The 13,630-nt window shown below is 42.8% G+C and overlaps 1 protein-coding gene across 1 annotated transcript in view; it reads right to left on the bottom strand.

Moving 5' to 3' along the window:
• The window catches only part of PIKFYVE (phosphoinositide kinase, FYVE-type zinc finger containing), a 3,858,188-nt gene that overhangs the window by 793,761 nt on the left and 3,050,797 nt on the right, over window positions 1–13,630 (bottom strand). The gene's annotated exons all lie outside the window — the stretch shown is intronic.

Here is a 13,630-nt window from a genome sequence, read left to right as displayed (position 1 = left end):
AACAGACAGCAATTGGTGTAAGCAGCAGCACAGGCAGTAACATGCATCTTAGCATGGATAATCTTAACTTTAGGTCAGATAATGCCTGTGTGTGCAACTGTCTACTTGGGACTGCGTTAAACTTCAAGATTTGAAGACGTATATAGTGATGTCTGTTTGCATTAATAGGTTATGGGGGTGCTCTGTGTCATGTGTGTTAAGGGTTTTTATTAAAACAAAAGTCTTCTAAAATATGACATAGGTGCAAAGTGAGAAGACAAGAAACAACTGTATGAAAGATCAACTTGCCAAAGATTAGTGGCTGTCTGTACCACAAAAGCTGGAAACAGACACGTCTTTGTAACGTGGGAGGAAACTGGAGTACCTGGAGAAAACTCACACAAAAGCAGGGAGGAAATGCAGACTCCACATAGAAGGCACCCCAGCCAAGAATCAAACTGGAGAACCTCTTGCTGTGTGGCAACACTGCAACTGTTGCATTACGGCGTCATATATAACAGACAGGAACAGTAACCTCTTATAATAGTGACACTTTGCATATTACTTTGGAATGTCAATGGTCTCACAGGTACAGAGAAAAAGGAAAGAGTATTGAATTATATTCAGAAATGCAGACTGCAAATAGCAATACTACAGGAGACACATTTGGAAAGAAATGAGCATGTAAATTTGATAAAGAAATGGTTCCAGGATGGATAGTCAGCAAAGTATCAGGGAAAAAAAAAGATGAACTTACACCAATTGTCAGAGGAGTTCAATAGTGATAGAAGAGGGGAAAAAGATGATAATGGTAGATTTGTGGTAGTAAGGGTCTACTAGCAAGGCAGGAGGAGCATTAGTGGCATGTATTTATATTCCACGTAAAACTGCTATTACGGAGAGCTATAACATTTGATAAAAATAATCAGTTTTCAGCATGGAATATTACTTGTAGGTGGGGAATTGAACCTAATTTGCAACAGTGAGGATCTGGGTGTTCTGGAAGGAAAAATATAGCAAAAGAATGTACATTTCTTTAGAAATTTCTGAAAATATTTGGTATGGAGGATGTGAATTCAATAGTAGGAGCTCGCAGATAATTTACATATTATTCCTCAAGGTACATTAACTGGACTAGACTAGACAGAAATTGCATTACTCAGGAATATGTGCATTTAATTGAGAGTTTTGTCACATATCCAATTAATAGTTTTGATCAAGCACCAATAGTTATCAAGATAAAAATGCATGCTAATGAAGTACAGATGAGACACTTGCACTTCCCCACCTATCTGTTAAAAAGAGAGGAATTTAAGGAATGGGGGGTCAGTTTTAGGGAAGATAGAAAGTTCTTCAGCAGTTACAGCTAGTGAGTGGGATAAAATAAAAGTGGGCTTTAAAATATATCAATAACAGAAAAATGAGATAAGGTTAAGAAGTAACAATAATGATTTAGAGAGCTGGCAAAGGTTAATGCATTGCAAAATAAAGGGCATCTCACAGAAAAACTGCAGAGCGTTAAACAGAAAATAAGAAAGTACCTGGAAAATAAGCAAGAGTTTAGAAAGACTGCTGTTGAGCAAATGTTCCTGATAATAACAGAGTACAACTTAGTTAACAGAAAGTAGAAAAGTTTGTTACCAAACATAGACAGCCTACAACAAGAAAACTAACCAGAGATCCTGCAAAGGTATTAGATATGTATTGGAAATTTTATGAAAATTTATGAAAAGCAGAGAAATGTAGACATCAAGAAAAAAGCAAAAATGGGAATATTTATGGAAGGCTTAAATATGCCACGGTTAGAGGCATATGAGGCTCAACAATTAACAGATAAGACAGGAGGAGATGAGATAAAAAAAAAGAGTGATGTATAACAAATCTGCACTAAGTTTCTAAGAATAGATGGTATTCCGGTGGACATATGGAAGCCAGGAGGGAAGAAAGTGATAAAGACCTGGCAGGTTTTGTTTGACAATATATTAAAAGGAAGGGAAGCACCAGCATCCTGGAGACAAACTGTAGTGGGTATAATACCTAAAGACAGTAAAGACCTATCAGAAATCCAGTTTCACATAGAACCATGTCAATTGTAAACCATGATTATAAAGTATGTCTATAATGGCTAAAGGAATGGCAAAGTTGTTGCCAAAATCGATATGGATCAATGTTGTTTTGTGCAGGGGAGGCATACATTTGACATTAATAGAACAATGTTCAATAGGGAAACAGAATGTAAGAAAATAATGCTGTTGTTGGTGGGTCTTTATGCACAGAAAGCATGCAACAGAGTAAGCTGGGATTTTATGATTAGGAAAATGAAAGTATGTGTATTCCTTGATACTATAACATGGTTAATTGGGGGAGAGATGAGGGAATGGAGGCAAACATCAAAAGTGAAGGGTTCCCTTTGATAAATTGTGTATGAACAGAGGAAATAGGTAGGAGTGTCCTCTTTCCCTTTAAATGCATTACATTTAAAACTATTGCTAAAGAAAATAAGGGACTCAGAAATATAAGGATATAATCGGTATAGTTTTCAAGAAAAGTTGGCTTTACTTCAAGATGATATTTTGTACCTGATAGAACTAGAAAAGGACAGCTCAGCATTGTGGAACATTCTGAGCTAGTTTCATTTTTTTCTGGACATAAAATTAATGAAGATAAAACAAAGGCTATAGCTGTAAACTATGTACCAACACAGGAAATGGTTTTGCAATAACCATATTTATGGTTATTTTTAACATAAAATAAAGCCTTTAGGTTCATAGGTTCATACTAGGCTATCTGCCCTAGGGCATTTATAAGCCTAGCCAGAGTGTGTTTGGCTTTCGCCACCCATTTTAAATTAATTTTGCTATGCCTTTTTTTGAGGTTAGCATACTGTGCCTCTGTCTAACAGTGACACAGAGGTGATAGCCGGGGTAAACCTACGATCTCCCATCCACTCATCAAGATTCCTCTTGAAGGGAGTCAATGTGGGACTCTGCTAACCTGGACTGGGATTTTATTCCAGAATGAAGGGAGCCTCTGGGTTATGAATCTGTCCTCCAGCATGTCCTATTTATTTCAGTGCTGAGGTTCAAGTCTCTCGAGCACGTAGCTCGATGGGATTTGGATTTTCTGAGGTGCAGCATGTTCATTAATTCCGGGTTGGACATGACTTTATACGTCAGGCACAGATCGCCTCTGAGCAGGCGGTATGCCACTGAGTAGAGCTGGAGTTTCTTTAACCAGGCAGCATATGGCATCTGTTTGAGCCCTTTGATCCTCTTGGTGAGGTACTTTTGGGGTCTTTCCAGTTGCTGCAGGTGTCTGGTAAGGTACATCCCAAAAGGGGCATTGTACTCAATTATGGGCCTGATGAGGGATGAGTAAAGAGGCACGATGACCTCCCCTGATCTAGATGTGAATCCCTTCATGATTAGGTGGGCTATATAAAATGTTTTTCTAACCACTTTGGCCACGTGGTTGTCAAATGAGAGATTGCTGTCAACTTGGGTCCCCAGGTCCCTAATGACTTCTTCTGTACTTAATGGATTACCACCTATGTGGAAATTTGTGGGCACTTTGTTTTTGCCAAAGGGGATGACTATACACTTTTTGGCATCTAGCTTGAGGCCATGGCTCTGGCACCAGTTGTCTGTTTCTATGAGGCCCTTTTGGAGGATGTTTGTGTTTTTCTAACCACTTTGGCCACATGGTTGTCAAATGAGAGATTGCTGTCAACTTGGGTCCCCAGGTCCCTAATGACTTCTTCTGTACTTAATGGATTACCACCTATGTGGTAATTTGTGGGCACTTTGTTTTTGCCAAAGGGGATGACTATACACTTTTTGGCATCTAGCTTGAGGCCATGGCTCTGGCACCAGTTGCCTGTTTCTATGAGGCCCTTTTGGAGGATGTTTGTGTCGGCTGGAGAGTTGATTATGGCGCCCAGTTTGCAGTCATCTGCGAACTTGGTCAGCCACAGTCCTTCCATGTTGGCCTGTACCGCCGAGAAATATATACAGAACAAGAGAGGTCCCAGGACTGAGCCTTGTGGGACGCCACTTGTAACTGGTTTGGAGTCTGACATGGCTCCAGCAATTCTAACCATGTGGGTTCTGTCCTTGAGCCAGTTTGCAACCCATCTAGTGACATAGGGGTTTATATTTAAGCTGGTGAGCTTATCTATAATGCTCGGGTGGGGTATTGTATCAAAGGCTTTTGCGAGGTCGAGGTAGGCTGTGTGGACCACCTTCCCCTCGTCAATGGCCTTGGTGACTGTTTCAAAGAAATCGACCAGGTTTAAGAGGCAGGATCTGCCCTTAACAAAGCCAAACTGGGTAGGATCCAGTGTCTGTAGGTCCCCAATATCTTTATTTATGAGGTCCATGATGATCCTTTCCATAGCTTTGCAGACCAAGCTAGTCAGGCTTATGGGGCGATAGTTTCCAGGATCCGTTGAGGCACCACCTTTGTGGAGAGGGACCACTGTTGCTGTACGCCACTCTATGGGTACATATCCTGTAGTAAGGCTAAGACTGAAAAGTAGTTTTATGTTTGGGTTTAGCTCTTCTTGGAGTTCATGTAGGACGCAGCCCGGGACACCATCTGGTCCCATTGATGCTGTGTTTTTTGCTTTGGAGAGGGCGGCTCTTACCTGAGCATCTGAGATGCACTCTGTTGGGATAGATATTTGCCCTTTTGGTGGGGAGGGGGGGAGAAGTTTGCACTGAACCTGTCAGCTAGGATGTTGGCAATGTCTGTGGGCTCAGTGTATTTTTTGTCATTTCGGACTAATTCTGAGCATATCTGGGAATTCCCACCCAGGTTCCTAACATAACTAAAGAAAGCCTTGTGATTATCCTTAGTGTCCTGTGCAATTTTTCTCTCAAAGCTGGCCTTATACGATTTTATGAGTGCCCGTAGTTTTTTTGCTAATACTGATCAGAGATGCCTTCCCCTTTTTGGGATTTTGCTCTATCACGTAGTAGCTTCCTCCTTCTATTGTATAGTTTTGTTTATGGCTGGGGTCCACCAGACAGGACGTCTGCCTTTGGAGGATTGGGTCTTGGTTTTATTTGGGATTGCATGATCCATGCATTCCTGAAGGTGTTCATAGAATGCGTTTATAAAGGATTCTGCAGTCTGGGCCTTATTTTCCACAGGCCCGGGGGCTTTGAAGGATTCCGCCTCGGTTTTGAGGCGTGTGAAATTTGCTTTAGAGAAGTTTTTCACTGTGGTTTTCTGGGCAGGGGGTGGGGTCGGGATGTGAATATCCAGTGAGATTAGTTTATGGCCTGATCTTACCAGTGAGGGATACAGTTCTGGTCTGGAGCACAGTGTCCCCATGTTGGTGATGTTCAGGTCCAGTAGGTTTTCCGCTCTTGTGGGAGTGGTAACAAGTTGTTCAATAGCATTTGAGTTTATAAATTCTAGGAACCTTTGGGCTAGGGTGTTGGAGCTAGAGTAATGCTCTCAGTCTATGTTTGGGTAGTTGAAGTCACCCAATATAATGGTGTTTGGAGACACCTTCATATTTTCCAGTATTCTCAGGAAGGCCGAGTGGGGTTCTTGTGTTTGGGAGGGTGGTCTGTAGCAGGCTATAAACTGGAAGTCAGTTTTACCCACTGTTAGTTGCACATGGATTGTCTCTGATGCTTCGTGCTGTGCCATCAACCTGGAGGTGTGGGTAACTTTGACGAATATTGATACTCCCCCTCCTTTTGTGGTTCGGTCCAAGTTTTGGGGCCGAAAAGCATGGTATGAGGTATAACCTGGTAGTGCTGGGGTGCTCTCGGTAGCCTTGAACCAGGTTTCTGTTACTGCACAGATATCGATGTTCTCCATGCTAAGGAGAGTTTTGAGTGCGTGCATCTTGAGGTTTAGACTTCTGGCGTTGAGTAACATTACTTTTAGTTTCTTATCCCTTGTGATACCTATGGAGGTGGGTTTGTCTTTTGAGCCTTGCCTAAAAAAGGCACTATGGGGGTAGCAAGAGCCTTTGCCAATATGTGAAAGCCCAGGGGTGACAGGTGCAAGCCTTCCCTAGCGAAGCATCGTGGCTTGTCGAGCATGTCATCCCAGACTGACAGGCATTGGATCCCCTTTGAATGACACCAATACTTAAGCCAATTGTTGAAATTGATCATCTTGTCTTCATATTGTGGCATCATTCTTGGTGAGGGTAGGATGCTACTCAAGGTCAGGGTCATACCGGCCTGGGCTACATGCTCAGAGAGCTCCTCTATGTCTCTTTTCATGTAGTCCAGGGAGGTACGTCTCAGGTCATTCACACCAGCATGGACAATGACTGAGTCATATTTGTACTTGCCTTGGAGTGACCTGAGTGCTTGTGTTATGTGGCGGATCCTAGCGCCTGACAGGCAGCTCACTGTGACCTTCTCCTTGTTCAGCCTGGTGAGTGGGACGTCAGTGTGCCTGACGATAGAGTCACCTATTACAAGTGTATCAGGTGTGTTGTTTAGCCTTAAGGGCTGTGACTGTTCGGCACACTGGCTTTGTGAGCTATGTGTTGCACATGTTTTGTTTTGGGGTAGCGGTTGTGGATTAAAAAGGATTCTGTTATGGCAACTAAGGATATGTGGGAAGAGACTGAAAAAAGATAATATAAAACCAGAGACAAATGAAGCTTTTGCCTATGGATATGGATAGGAAGATAAAAGCAGTGAAAATGTTTTTAGTCCATTTAGTTTTACACACAGGTCAGGCATATTTTTATCAACCAGAGGGGAAATTGTGGATAGCAATAAAGAGTTGAAGTATTTTATCTGAGAGGGGAAGAGGGCAGGAGTCAAATGGGATAAGCAGATCTTTCCAAAAGAAAAAGATGGTTTGGGATTCCATGATGTGAAGTACATTTTCAAAGCTAAACAGTTAAGGTTCCTATTCCCAGTACAAGCAGAAAAGTACAGTTTTGTACCTACCATAAATGTAGATGTTCGAAGATCCACATTGCTGCAGTCATAACTTATGGGTAGTCCGCTGTCCTCGGTCGGCCCGAATACCAAAGTATTAGGCTGACGTCGGTCATGGGCGCTCAGATCTGACGTCAGAGCGTCAAGGTATTAAAGCGCATGACCGACGTCATTTCCTCAGTCTTTTCTTGCCCCAGATGTCAGAAGGCCCTAAAAATAAAGGCAACAGCCAAAAATAGAATAACTCCCTAAAACCATGTACAAAAAACAGCCACAACCCAAACCATACAACCACTCCAAACTATAGAGGGGGAAGGAGGGAGGGTAAATTGGACTGCAGCAATGTGGATCTTCGAACATCTACATTTATGGTAGGTACAAAACTGTACTATGTTCTTCATCTCACATTGCTGCAGTCATAACTTATGGGTAGAATCCCAAAGCAGAGGTAAAGGGAGGCTGGCAAAATCATAAAGCATTGGGAGCTGCCAGAATGCCCTGTAAGACTGCAGTGGCAAATCCAGCCCTAGATTTGGAATAAAGAGGAAGATGATAATGTTTAGAAAAAGTGTGCACTGAACTCCAAGTAGCTGCTTCCAAAATATCCTTAGTAGCTACCCCCTTAAAAAAGCAGTAGAAGTGGCAGTAGCCCTAGTGGAGTGAGGCCTGATTCCAGCTGGAATCTCCTTACCATGATGAGAATAACAAAAAGCAATACAAAGGCCAATCCATTTAGAAATAGTTTGTTTTGAAACAGGTTTCCCCTGAGAACCCAAAGCAAAAGAAACAAACAACTGCTGAGACTGTCTGAACTCTTTAGTCTTGCTCAAATAATAACGCAACTGCCTGTGAATATCCAAAGTGTGCAAAATTTTCTCCCCTTTATTTTGGGGATCTGCATAAAAAGTAGGCAAATGAATAGATTGGTTCAAGGCCACATTCGAAACCACTTTAGGGGTTAGTACGCAGAGATACCCTGTCCTTATGAAAAATTAGGAAGGGTTCAACTGCCATTAGAGCCTGTAATTCAGAAACCCTTCTAGCAGACGTAATGGCCAACAAAAAAGCAGTCTTCCAAGACAAAAACTTTAACTCAGCTGTAGCTGCAGGTTCAAAAGGAGGTAAAGTAAGTTTTTCCAACACAAAATTGAGATCCCAGGCAGGAGTAGGAGCTCTACGCGGGGGTCTTATGTTCTTCGCCCCTCTAAGGAATTGCTTAAACAAAGGATGAGAAAACAATGGTGGGTCACAGTCATAGTGAGCAGAAATGGCTGCAGCATGAACTTTTATAGAGGAGAAAGACAAACCCTTGTCCAATAATTCTGTAAGATATTGAAGAGAAACACTCAAATCAGGCCTAGAAACATCAAAGCTCTTTGCTTTGCTCCAAATAAAAAATCTCCTCCATTTATCAGCATAAACTTTTCTTGTACTAGGCCTCCTGGCCTCCAAAATAACATTCAAAACTTGTTGAGGAAGCTGCGACCCTCCAGGTTCTAAAACCGAATATGCCAAGCTGTTAGATGCAGGGACTGAATCCTGACATTGAGGAAATGATTGCCCTCCTGAGTCAAGAGGTGTGGAATCAAAGGCAAAGGGTAAGGAGGTTCCCATACTAAACTCCTCAGCAGAGGGTACCAGTGTTGTCGAGGCCAGTCTGGAGCTATTAGAATCATGGAGGGCTTGTCTTGTCTGACCTTCAAGAGAACCTTTGGAAGTAGAGGCAGAGGCGGAAAGGCATAGACGTGAAGATTGCTCCAACTGAATGATAGAGCATCCACTTTCCAAGCTGTGGGATGAAACACCTTTGTGCAAAACTTTGGCACCTGGAAATTTAGTGGAGAAGCGAACAGATCTATGTCTGGAGTCCCCCATATCATTGTCAACTGTCGAAATACATGAGGATCCAATTTCCACTCGTGGGGATCCACTATCCGTCTGCTCAAAACATCTGCTAAGGAGTTCTGTGCTCCTGGTAGAAACCTTGCTTGAAGAGTGAGTTGCAAACTGAGAGCAGTCTCCCACAAAATCATAGCTTGCCTGCAAAGAGGGTACGAATGGGTTCCCCCTTGCTTGTTGATGTACCACATGACAGTAGTGTTGTCTGTTTGAATCAACACCTGCCCTGGGAGAAGTAAATCCTTGAAAGCCATCAATGCAAACTGGACTGCAAACATTTCCTTCAAGTTGATATGTAAATGTTGAAGTCTGGCAGGCCACGTGTCTTGAACCCATTTTCCATTGAGGTGTGCTCCCCAAGCCTTGTCCGAGGCATCCGTCGTTAAAATCTGACTCGCCTCTGGTCGGGTCACAGAGAGTCCCTTGTTTAGGTGACATTCCTGAGCCCACCACAAAAATTCCTTTTGAATGCAAGGTATTATCTGAATGACAGTGTCCAGATCTTGGCAGTGTTGTGTCCAAACATTTTTGAGATACCATTGTAGCTTCCTCATATGCAGTTTGGCATTGGGAAGCACCAGAATACAAGATGCCATGAACCCCAAGGCTTGAAGGACTGTCCTTGCAGTCAGCCTGGACCGTAGAGACAATTGATGGAAGTAAAGTGAAAGATTCTTTTGCTTGTCCGGGGTCAAAAGGCCATCTGGGAAGCTGTATTCAGTCTCACACCCAGAAAGCACATTTCCTGAGAGGGTACTAGACTGGACTTTATTTCGTTCACAGAATACCCTAGGCACCTTAGCACTGTCATAACATACTGTAGATGGTGAAGAAGCTCGTGCTTGTCTTGAGCAAGAATCAGGCAATCGTCCAAATAAGGATAAATTTGTATTCCTCTTAACCTGAAGAAGGCTATCACTGGAGCCAGAACTTTTGTGAATACCCTGGGCACAGTAGATAAGCCAAAGGGCAATGCAGAGAACTGATAATGTAAAGTCCCAGCCCGAAAACGCAGGAATCTCCTGCAACTGGGCCTGATAGGAACATGAAGATAAGCCTCTTTGAGATCCAGAGTTACCATCCAGTGATCTTTGCCCAACAGAGGCAGAAGTTGTTGCAACGTCAACATTTTGAATCTTGGAATGTCCAGATATGTGTTGAGGATAGATAAATCCAAAATTGGCCTCCAAGTGTTTCCTTTCTTTGGTACAAGAAATAGGCGATAGTAAGATCCGAGGCCCACTTCTGACAGAGGGACCTGCTGTATAGCCCACATTTGAAGAAGTAAAGAAATCTGTTTGTGAGCCTCTACCCTTTGCTGAGGAGGAACGTCTGGCATGCCTTTGAAAGGAGGCAATGTGTGGAAATAAAACTTGTAGCCTCGGTCTATAATGTCCAACACCCATTTGTCCTGGGTGACTAGAAACCAATTTTGCTTGAAGAGTGCCAACTTTCCTCCCAAAGGAGCTGCCAGACAGGAAGGGTCTGGCAGCTGGAAATGCAGGTCATTGGGCCTGTTTACGAAAGGACTGGCCCCTGCCCTCACCTGTAGATTGTGCTGGTGAACTCCATGGTCTAGGCCTGAAAGAACTCTGAGCTCTGCCCCTACCACGTCTAGATCTACCCCTAGACTGCGAATCAGAAGAAGGGTAAGTCCAACCCTTAGCAGGCCAGTTCCTGCTAAACTTAGGGGGCTGCACCTGCAAAAAATCTTTAACAGTCTGCATAGACTTAGCCTTGTCTTCCATTTTCTTCAAGACAGCCTCCACAGGAGAACCAAACAAAACTTCAGACTGCAAAGGAGCATCTAAAATCCTAGCTTTGACATGCTCTGACAAATTCTGATCTTTAAGCCAGGCGTGCCTGCGAATAACTGAACCAGTGGCAGCCACCCTGGAAGAAGCCTGTAAAGCATCAAAACCACATTGCAAAGCATGCTTACCCACCTGATCAGAGGCATGTACCAAATCCTGTAATTCCTTACACTCTATGCCCTCTGCCAAAGCATCCACTTTAGATTTTAACTGAGTAAGGAGAAAATTCTGGTACTTCAACATATGAAACTGGCAATTCAAAGCCCTCATTGCTAAAGTGGAAGAGGTATACACTTTCTTACCCCACCTTTCCAAAGCTCTAGCATCCTTATCCATAGGAACTGGATTCTTTAGAACAGAAGCCCTGACACCCTTAGGTCCCTGGCTAATAGTTTCTGGGTCGGCCCTAGGGCTCTTATACAGATATTTATGAGCCTCAGGCACCCTGTAATACCTATCCGGCTTAACTGGAGCAGGAGGCAAAGAGTCTGGGTTAAGGGAAGCCTCAGAGAAAACGTCTTGAACAACATCCAAAACAGGAGGTATAGCCAAAGGCCTATGCTGTGGTAAAAACAAAAATTCCCTAAGCCTCTTCCTGGAATCTGAGAAATCCTGACCTTCCCATTTAAAATGCTCCCTCATAGAATGCAGGGTTTCTGAAAAAGAAAAATCCTCTGGAGGAGAAGCAGAAGGAGTGGAATCCTCTGCGTCTGAATCAGAATAAGGAGGAAAATCCTGAACGTCTTCAGCCGAAGACTCTGAGTAATCTGAAGCCTGTTCCATACTTTCCATTTCTGGCTCCACCCTAGGCCTCTTATCAGGAGGGGGCATAGAACCCCTGATTAAAGTAATTAAATCTTCTGCCATTTTAAGCATGTGTTTTTTAGGCACAGAACCTGCAGAACTAGGACTGACACCTGTGGCAGGCAAACCAGGCCTGCCTTTGGAAGGTACCTTAGAGACAGAAGGAGAAGGCCTAACCACCTTAGGCAAAGAAGGGAGAACAACTACCTGAGAGGCCCCCTCAGCCTGACCTAACTCCTGAGAGGCCACATCTTGCAAAACCAACGTCTCCCCCTGAGACTCAGTTGAAACCTCGGCCGGTTCAACCGAATCCACCATAGTGTCTAAAGAACCGGCGTCCGGAACGGACGAGTCATCTTGCTTGGGCTTTAAAGATTTATCTTTGCGCTTCTTCGCGGTAGCGGGCGTCGGAGGATCCGACGGCATATTGTAATTACACCGCTTACCGAAGACAAGCCTAGCACAATCTAACCTACGTTTAATGGTGCGCTTATTAAATCTAGCACAAAAGCGACACCCTACTACGTCGTGCTCAGGTCCCAAACAAGGAATACAAAGAGAGTGGTAATCCCAATGCGGTATCTGTTTCCCACAAGAAATACAATTATTCACTTTTTCTGACATCCGGAAATAACTGAGGCAAGAAAAAACAAAAATATTCCCCAACGGGGTACTTAGCCCAACTTGGTTTCGGTCTGAAACTCAGAATACGAAAATTTCAGAACGCCGAACGGCACTTGCAAACGCTGCTTCTGCTTCGGACCATGCGGCAAAAAAGACTGAGGAAATGACGTCGGTCATGCGCTTTAATACCTTGACGCTCTGACGTCAGATCTGAGCGCCCATGACCGACGTCAGCCTAATACTTTGGTATTCGGGCCGACCGAGGACAGCGGACTACCCATAAGTTATGACTGCAGCAATGTGAGATGAAGAACATTCTATAATTCAAACTGGAAACTGATGATGATGAAACAGAGGGGAAACTCAAGAAACAGAGACAGACTGGGATTTTGGACTTAGATCCTTAAAGAGAATAGCAATAACCATACAGAATATTATACTTAAAGCAGCAAAAAGTATTCTAAAAACTAAGCCAACATGGGGATGAAGAAAGGAGATTCTGCTGACAGGGATTACTGCAATCAGGGGTACACAGAAAAGGCACAAGGGGATGGAATTTACTGGAGAAAACTGTGAAAAAAACAAAGGTATTGGGGGGCAAATAGTTAGAGAGGGAGTGGTAATATAATCGGAAGAGGCCAATAATTCATTTGGACTGCAGGCTAGAGACTGCCTTCCCAATCAAGCATTGCTATCAGAGTATAAAAAAATGGGGAGGGGGGGTCCTTAGTGAAAGACCAGCACTAGTAGAGTTTTTTGTAGAATCTACAACAAAAGCTGCTCTTAAAAAATGGACAATTAGTAGGCCATATAACATATTGCATAACTATAGGAATCAATAGGATGTTAGAAAGATTGGGAAGACAAACTGGATAAGCAATTCACAAAGAAACAATGAGGGATATATGTATGGCTCCCAAATATGCAACAAAGTCAAGAGGATTTAAGATCTTTGCTTGGAAATTTTTGCATATGTATTTTTATACCCCAAGCAGACACCAAAGAATTTTTCTCATAGACTGCAAATGTTGCAGGTGTTACGGGGAAGAAAAAGGTAATTGGGGACATATTTTTGGGGAGTGTAATGAGTTGGCATACTTTAAAATTCCCTGCAGACTACCCCTTCATAAATACTGGGTGAGCAAATTGGCATAACCCAAGGAAATTATTTTTTGAACTGTGATACAGAATCGGAATTTCCTAGGCATAGTAAGGCCAAAGCTTGCCAAGTTTAACTCTGGTAGCTGCCAAAAATGCAGTTGTTAGAAAATGGAAATCAAAGTGTAGTGAATATAGTAACAGAAATAAAACAACCTTAGTAAGAGCTTTGGAAAAGGGTAGGAGCAAATTACATAAAAAATGGAATTGTGGGAACAATACATGCAGAATAATGTTTTGTAGAAGGAATGAAGTATAAGGGAAGGCAGGACTTGAATGAGCTATGTAATGTTGGACTGACAATGACTGGACAGATAAGTGATGTATACTGTTTGCAAATGAAAATGTGTCAACGTGGTTTATTTCCATTTATATAAATGAATGACTGTGTCATAAGTGATAATTTAATAAAAAATGTTTTTTGTTTAA

Source organism: Protopterus annectens, chromosome 6.part1, assembly GCF_019279795.1.
Source record: "Protopterus annectens isolate FY-2018-M chromosome 6.part1, PAN1.0, whole genome shotgun sequence".
In the NCBI taxonomy this organism is placed as follows: Eukaryota; Metazoa; Chordata; order Ceratodontiformes; family Protopteridae; genus Protopterus; species Protopterus annectens.
The sequence above is the reverse complement of the archived record's forward strand: the minus strand, read 5'-3'. Positions and strand labels throughout refer to the sequence as shown.